Below are 7,592 nucleotides of genomic sequence, written 5' to 3'. Positions count from 1 at the left end.
CTTTGTGCTTTGAAACAGTGGTAAGCAGAGGACAGATAACCTGTTATGTAACTTTGTGCTTTGAAACAGTGGTAAGCAGAGGACAGATAACCTGTTATGTAACTTTGTGCTTTGAAACAGTGGTAAGCAGAGGACAGATAACCTTATGTTATGTAACTAACCTTGTAACTTTGCTTTGAAACAGTGGTAAGCAGAGGACAGATAACCTCGTTATGTAACTTTGTGCTTTGAAACAGTGGTAAGCAGAGGACAGATAACCTCGTTATGTAACTTTGTGCTTTGAAACAGTGGTAAGCAGAGGACAGATAACCTGTTATGTAACTTTGTGCTTTGAAACAGTGGTAAGCAGAGGACAGATAACCTGTTATGTAACTTTGTGCTTTGAAACAGTGGTAAGCAGAGGACAGATAACTCGTTATGTAACTTTGTGCTTTGAAACAGTGGTAAGCAAGGACAGAGGACAGATAACCTCGTTATGTAACTTTGTGCTTTGAAACAGTGGTAAGCAGAGGACAGATAACCTCGTTATGTAACTTTGTGCTTTGAAACAGTGGTAAGCAGAGGACAGATAACCTCGTTATGTAACTTTGTGCTTTGAAACAGTGGTAAGCAGAGGACAGATAACTCGTTATGTAACTTTGTGCTTTGAAACAGTGGTAAGCAGAGGACAGATAACCCGTTATGTAACTTTGTGCTTTGAAACAGTGGTAAGCAGAGGACAGATAACCTGTTATGTAACTTTGTGCTTTGAAACAGTGGTAAGCAGAGGACAGATAACCTGTTATGTAACTTGTGCTTTGAAACAGTGGTAAGCAGAGGACAGATAACCTGTTATGTAACTTTGTGCTTTGAAACAGTGGTAAGCAGAGGACAGATAACCTGTTATGTAACTTTGTGCTTTGAAACAGTGGTAAGCAGAGGACAGATAACCTGTTATGTAACTTTGTGCTTTGAAACAGTGGTAAGCAGAGGACAGATAACCTCGTTATGTAACTTTGTGCTTTGAAACAGTGGTAAGCAGAGGACAGATAACCTCGTTATGTAACTTTGTGCTTTGAAACAGTGGTAAGCAGAGGACAGATAACCTGTTATGTAACTTTGTGCTTTGAAACAGTGGTAAGCAGAGGACAGATAACTCGTTATGTAACTTTGTGCTTTGAAACAGTGGTAAGCAGAGGACAGATAACCTGTTATGTAACTTTGTGCTTTGAAACAGTGGTAAGCAGAGGACAGATAACCTCGTTATGTAACTTTGTGCTTTGAAACAGTGGTAAGCAGAGGACAGATAACTCGTTATGTAACTTTGTGCTTTGAAACAGTGGTAAGCAGAGGACAGATAACTCGTTATGTAACTTTGTGCTTTGAAACAGTGGTAAGCAGAGGACAGATAACCTCGTTATGTAACTTTGTGCTTTGAAACAGTGGTAAGCAGAGGACAGATAACCTGTTATGTAACTTTGTGCTTTGAAACAGTGGTAAGCAGAGGACAGATAACCTGTTATGTAACTCGTTATGTAACTTTGTGCTTTGAAACAGTGGTAAGCAGAGGACAGATAACTCGTTATGTAACTTTGTGCTTTGAAACAGTGGTAAGCAGAGGACAGATAACCGTTATGTAACTTTGTGCTTTGAAACAGTGGTAAGCAGAGGACAGATAACCGTTATGTAACTTTGTGCTTTGAAACAGTGGTAAGCAGAGGACAGATAACCTGTTATGTAACTTTGTGCTTTGAAACAGTGGTAAGCAGAGGACAGATAACCTGTTATGTAACTTTGTGCTTTGAAACAGTGGTAAGCAGAGGACAGATAACCTGTTATGTAACTTTGTGCTTTGAAACAGTGGTAAGCAGAGGACAGATAACCTGTTATGTAACTTTGTGCTTTGAAACAGTGGTAAGCAGAGGACAGATAACCCGTTATGTAACTTTGTGCTTTGAAACAGTGGTAAGCAGAGGACAGATAACTCGTTATGTAACTTTGTGCTTTGAAACAGTGAAACAGTGGTAAGCAGAGGACAGATAACTCGTTATGTAACTTTGTGCTTTGAAACAGTGGTAAGCAGAGGACAGATAACCTCGTTATGTAACTTTGTGCTTTGAAACAGTGGTAAGCAGAGGACAGATAACTCGTTATGTAACTTTGTGCTTTGAAACAGTGGTAAGCAGAGGACAGATAACCTGTTATGTAACTTTGTGCTTTGAAACAGTGGTAAGCAGAGGACAGATAACCTCGTTATGTAACTTTGTGCTTTGAAACAGTGGTAAGCAGAGGACAGATAACCTCGTTATGTAACTTTGTGCTTTGAAACAGTGGTAAGCAGGAGGACAGATAACAGTGCAGAGGACAGATAACCTGTTATGTAACTTTGTGCTTTGAAACAGTGGTAAGCAGAGGACAGATAACTCGTTATGTAACTTTGTGCTTTGAAACAGTGGTAAGCAGAGGACAGATAACCTGTTATGTAACTTTGTGCTTTGAAACAGTGGTAAGCAGAGGACAGATAACTCGTTATGTAACTTTGTGCTTTGAAACAGTGGTAAGCAGAGGACAGATAACTCGTTATGTAACTTTGTGCTTTGAAACAGTGGTAAGAGGACAGATAACCTGTTATGTACAGTGGTAAGCAGAGGACAGATAACCTGTTATGTAACTTTGTGCTTTGAAACAGTGGTAAGCAGAGGACAGATAACTCGTTATGTAACTTTGTGCTTTGAAACAGTGGTAAGCAGAGGACAGATAACCTGTTATGTAACTTTGTGCTTTGAAACAGTGGTAAGCAGAGGACAGATAACTCGTTATGTAACTTTGTGCTTTGAAACAGTGGTAAGCAGAGGACAGATAACCTCGTTATGTAACTTTGTGCTTTGAAACAGTGGTAAGCAGAGGACAGATAACCTCGTTATGTAACTTTGTGCTTTGAAACAGTGGTAAGCAGAGGACAGATAACCCGTTATGTAACTTTGTGCTTTGAAACAGTGGTAAGCAGAGGACAGATAACCTGTTATGTAACTTTGTGCTTTGAAACAGTGGTAAGCAGAGGACAGATAACCTCGTTATGTAACTTTGTGCTTTGAAACAGTGGTAAGCAGAGGACAGATAACCTGTTATGTAACTTTGTGCTTTGAAACAGTGGTAAGCAAGGACAGATAACCTCGTTATGTAACTTTGTGCTTTGAAACAGTGGTAAGCAGAGGACAGATAACTCGTTATGTAACTTTGTGCTTTGAAACAGTGGTAAGCAGAGGACAGATAACTCGTTATGTAACTTTGTGCTTTGAAACAGTGGTAAGCAGAGGACAGATAACCTGTTATGTAACTTTGTGCTTTGAAACAGTGGTAAGCAGAGGACAGATAACCTCGTTATGTAACTTTGTGCTTTGAAACAGTGGTAAGCAGAGGACAGATAACCTGTTATGTAACTTTGTGCTTTGAAACAGTGGTAAGCAGAGGACAGATAACCTGTTATGTAACTTTGTGCTTTGAAACAGTGGTAAGTGAGGACAGATAACCTAACTTTGTGCTTTGAAACAGTGGTATAACCTGTTATGTAACTTTGTGCTTGAAACAGTGGTAAGCAGAGGACAGATAACCTGTTATGTAACTTTGTGCTTTGAAACAGTGGTAAGCAGAGGACAGATAACCTGTTATGTAACTTTGTGCTTTGAAACAGTGGTAAGCAGAGGACAGATAACCTGTTATGTAACTTTGTGCTTTGAAACAGTGGTAAGCAGAGGACAGATAACCTCGTTATGTAACTTTGTGCTTTGAAACAGTGGTAAGCAGAGGACAGATAACTCGTTATGTAACTTTGTGCTTTGAAACAGTGGTAAGCAGAGGACAGATAACCTGTTATGTAACTTTGTGCTTTGAAACAGTGGTAAGCAGAGGACAGATAACCTCGTTATGTAACTTTGTGCTTTGAAACAGTGGTAAGCAGAGGACAGATAACCGTTATGTAACTTTGTGCTTTGAAACAGTGGTAAGCAGAGGACAGATAACCTCGTTATGTAACTTTGTGCTTTGAAACAGTGGTAAGCAGAGGACAGATAACCTCGTTATGTAACTTTGTGCTTTGAAACAGTGGTAAGCAGAGGACAGATAACCTCGTTATGTAACTTTGTGCTTTGAAACAGTGGTAAGCAGAGGACAGATAACTCGTTATGTAACTTTGTGCTTTGAAACAGTGGTAAGCAGAGGACAGATAACCTCGTTATGTAACTTTGTGCTTTGAAACAGTGGTAAGCAGAGGACAGATAACCCGTTATGTAACTTTGTGCTTTGAAACAGTGGTAAGCAGAGGACAGATAACTCGTTATGTAACTTTGTGCTTTGAAACAGTGGTAAGCAGAGGACAGATAACCGTTATGTAACTTTGTGCTTTGAAACAGTGGTAAGCAGAGGACAGATAACCTCGTTATGTAACTTTGTGCTTTGAAACAGTGGTAAGCAGAGGACAGATAACCTCGTTATGTAACTTTGTGCTTTGAAACAGTGGTAAGCAGAGGACAGATAACTCGTTATGTAACTTTGTGCTTTGAAACAGTGGTAAGCAGAGGACAGATAACTCGTTATGATAACTGTTATGTAACTTTGTGCTTTGAAACAGTGGTAAGCAGAGGACAGATAACCTGTTATGTAACTTTGTGCTTTGAAACAGTGGTAAGCAGAGGACAGATAACCTGTTATGTAACTTTGTGCTTTGAAACAGTGGTAAGCAGAGGACAGATAACCTGTTATGTAACTTTGTGCTTTGAAACAGTGGTAAGCAGAGGACAGATAACCTGTTATGTAACTTTGTGCTTTGAAACAGTGGTAAGCAGAGGACAGATAACCCGTTATGTAACTTTGTGCTTTGAAACAGTGGTAAGCAGAGGACAGATAACCTGTTATGTAACTTTGTGCTTTGAAACAGTGGTAAGCAGAGGACAGATAACCTCGTTATGTAACTTTGTGCTTTGAAACAGTGGTAAGCAGAGGACAGATAACCTGTTATGTAACTTTGTGCTTGAAACAGTGGTAAGCAGCTTATGTAACTTTGTGCAGTGGTAAGCAGAGGACAGATAACTCGTTATGTAACTTTGTGCTTTGAAACAGTGGTAAGCAGAGGACAGATAACCTCGTTATGTAACTTTGTGCTTTGAAACAGTGGTAAGCAGAGGACAGATAACTCGTTATGTAACTTTGTGCTTTGAAACAGTGGTATAACTCGTTATGTAACTTTGTGCTTTGAAACAGTGGTAAGCAGAGGACAGATAACCCGTTATGTAACTTTGTGCTTTGAAACAGTGGTAAGCAGAGGACAGATAACTCGTTATGTAACTTTGTGCTTGAAACAGTGGTAAGCAGAGGACAGATAACTCGTTATGTAACTTTGTGTTTGAAACAGTGGTAAGCAGAGGACAGATAACTTTATGTAAACCCGTGCTGAAACAGTGGTAAGCAGAGGACAGATAACCTCGTTATGTAACTTTGTGCTTTGAAACAGTGGTAAGCAGAGGACAGATAACTCGTTATGTAACTTTGTGCTTTGAAACAGTGGTAAGCAGAGGACAGATAACCTGTTATGTAACTTTGTGCTTTGAAACAGTGGTAAGCAGAGGACAGATAACCTGTTATGTAACTTTGTGCTTTGAAACAGTGGTAAGCAGAGGACAGATAACCTGTTATGTAACTTTGTGCTTTGAAACAGTGGTAAGCAGAGGACAGATAACCTGTTATGTAACTTTGTGCTTTGAAACAGTGGTAAGCAGAGGACAGATAACCTGTTATGTAACTTTGTGCTTTGAAACAGTGGTAAGCAGAGGACAGATAACCTCGTTATGTAACTTTGTGCTTTGAAACAGTGGTAAGCAGAGGACAGATAACCCGTTATGTAACTTTGTGCTTTGAAACAGTGGTAAGCAGAGGACAGATAACTCGTTATGTAACTTTGTGCTTTGAAACAGTGGTAAGCAGAGGACAGATAACCCGTTATGTAACTTTGTGCTTTGAAACAGTGGTAAGCAGAGGACAGATAACCCGTTATGTAACTTTGTGCTTTGAAACAGTGGTAAGCAGAGGACAGATAACCCGTTATGTAACTTTGTGCTTTGAAACAGTGGTAAGCAGAGGACAGATAACCTCGTTATGTAACTTTGTGCTTTGAAACAGTGGTAAGCAGAGGACAGATAACCCGTTATGTAACTTTGTGCTTTGAAACAGTGGTAAGCAGAGGACAGATAACCTCGTTATGTAACTTTGTGCTTTGAAACAGTGGTAAGCAGAGGACAGATAACCTCGTTATGTAACTTTGTGCTGGTAAGAAGGGACACAGTGGTGTAATCTTTGAAACAGTGGTAAGCAGACAGATAACCCGTTATGTAACTTTGTGCTTTGAAACAGTGGTAAGCAGAGGACAGATAACCTCGTTATGTAACTTTGTGCTTTGAAACAGTGGTAAGCAGAGGACAGATAACCTCGTTATGTAACTTTGTGCTTTGAAACAGTGGTAAGCAGAGGACAGATAACCTCGTTATGTAACTTTGTGCTTTGAAACAGTGGTAAGCAGAGGACAGATAACCGTTATGTAACTTTGTGCTTTGAAACAGTGGTAAGCAGAGGACAGATAACCCGTTATGTAACTTTGTGCTTTGAAACAGTGGTAAGCAGAGGACAGATAACCTCGTTATGTAACTTTGTGCTTGAAACAGTGGTAAGTAACCTGTTATGTAACTTTGAAACAGTGGTATAACAGATAACTCGTTATGTAACTTTGTGCTTTGAAACAGTGGTAAGCAGAGGACAGATAACTCGTTATGTAACTTTGTGCTTTGAAACAGTGGTAAGCAGACAGGAACAGATAACTTTGTGCGTTATGTAACTTTGTGCTTTGAAACAGTGGTAAGCAGAGGACAGATAACCTGTTATGTAACTTTGTGCTTTGAAACAGTGGTAAGCAGAGGACAGATAACTCGTTATGTAACTTTGTGCTTTGAAACAGTGGTAAGCAGAGGACAGATAACCTGTTATGTAACTTTGTGCTTTGAAACAGTGGTAAGCCAAGGACAGATAACTCGTTATGTAACTTTGTGCTTTGAAACAGTGGTAAGCAGAGGACAGATAACCTGTTATGTAACTTTGTGCTTTGAAACAGTGGTAAGCAGAGGACAGATAACCTCGTTATGTAACTTTGTGCTTTGAAACAGTGGTAAGCAGAGGACAGATAACTCGTTATGTAACTTTGTGCTTTGAAACAGTGGTGGTAAGCAGAGGACAGATAACCTGTTATGTAACTTTGTGCTTTGAAACAGTGGTAGCCAGAGGACAGATAACCGTTATGTAACTTTGTGCTTTGAAACAGTGGTAAGCAGAGGACAGATAACTCGTTATGTAACTTTGTGCTTTGAAACAGTGGTAAGCAAGGACAGATAACTCGTTATGTAACTTTGTGCTTTGAAACAGTGGTAAGCAGAGGACAGATAACTCGTTATGTAACTTTGTGCTTTGAAACAGTGGTGAGCAGAGGACAGATAACTCGTTATGTAACTTTGTGCTTTGAAACAGTGGTAAGCAGAGGACAGATAACTCGTTATGTAACTTTGTGCTTTGAAACA

This window comes from Tachypleus tridentatus, chromosome 11, assembly GCF_004210375.1.
Source record: "Tachypleus tridentatus isolate NWPU-2018 chromosome 11, ASM421037v1, whole genome shotgun sequence".
NCBI lineage: Eukaryota > Metazoa > Arthropoda > Merostomata > Xiphosura > Limulidae > Tachypleus > Tachypleus tridentatus.
The sequence above is the reverse complement of the archived record's forward strand: the minus strand, read 5'-3'. Positions refer to the sequence as shown.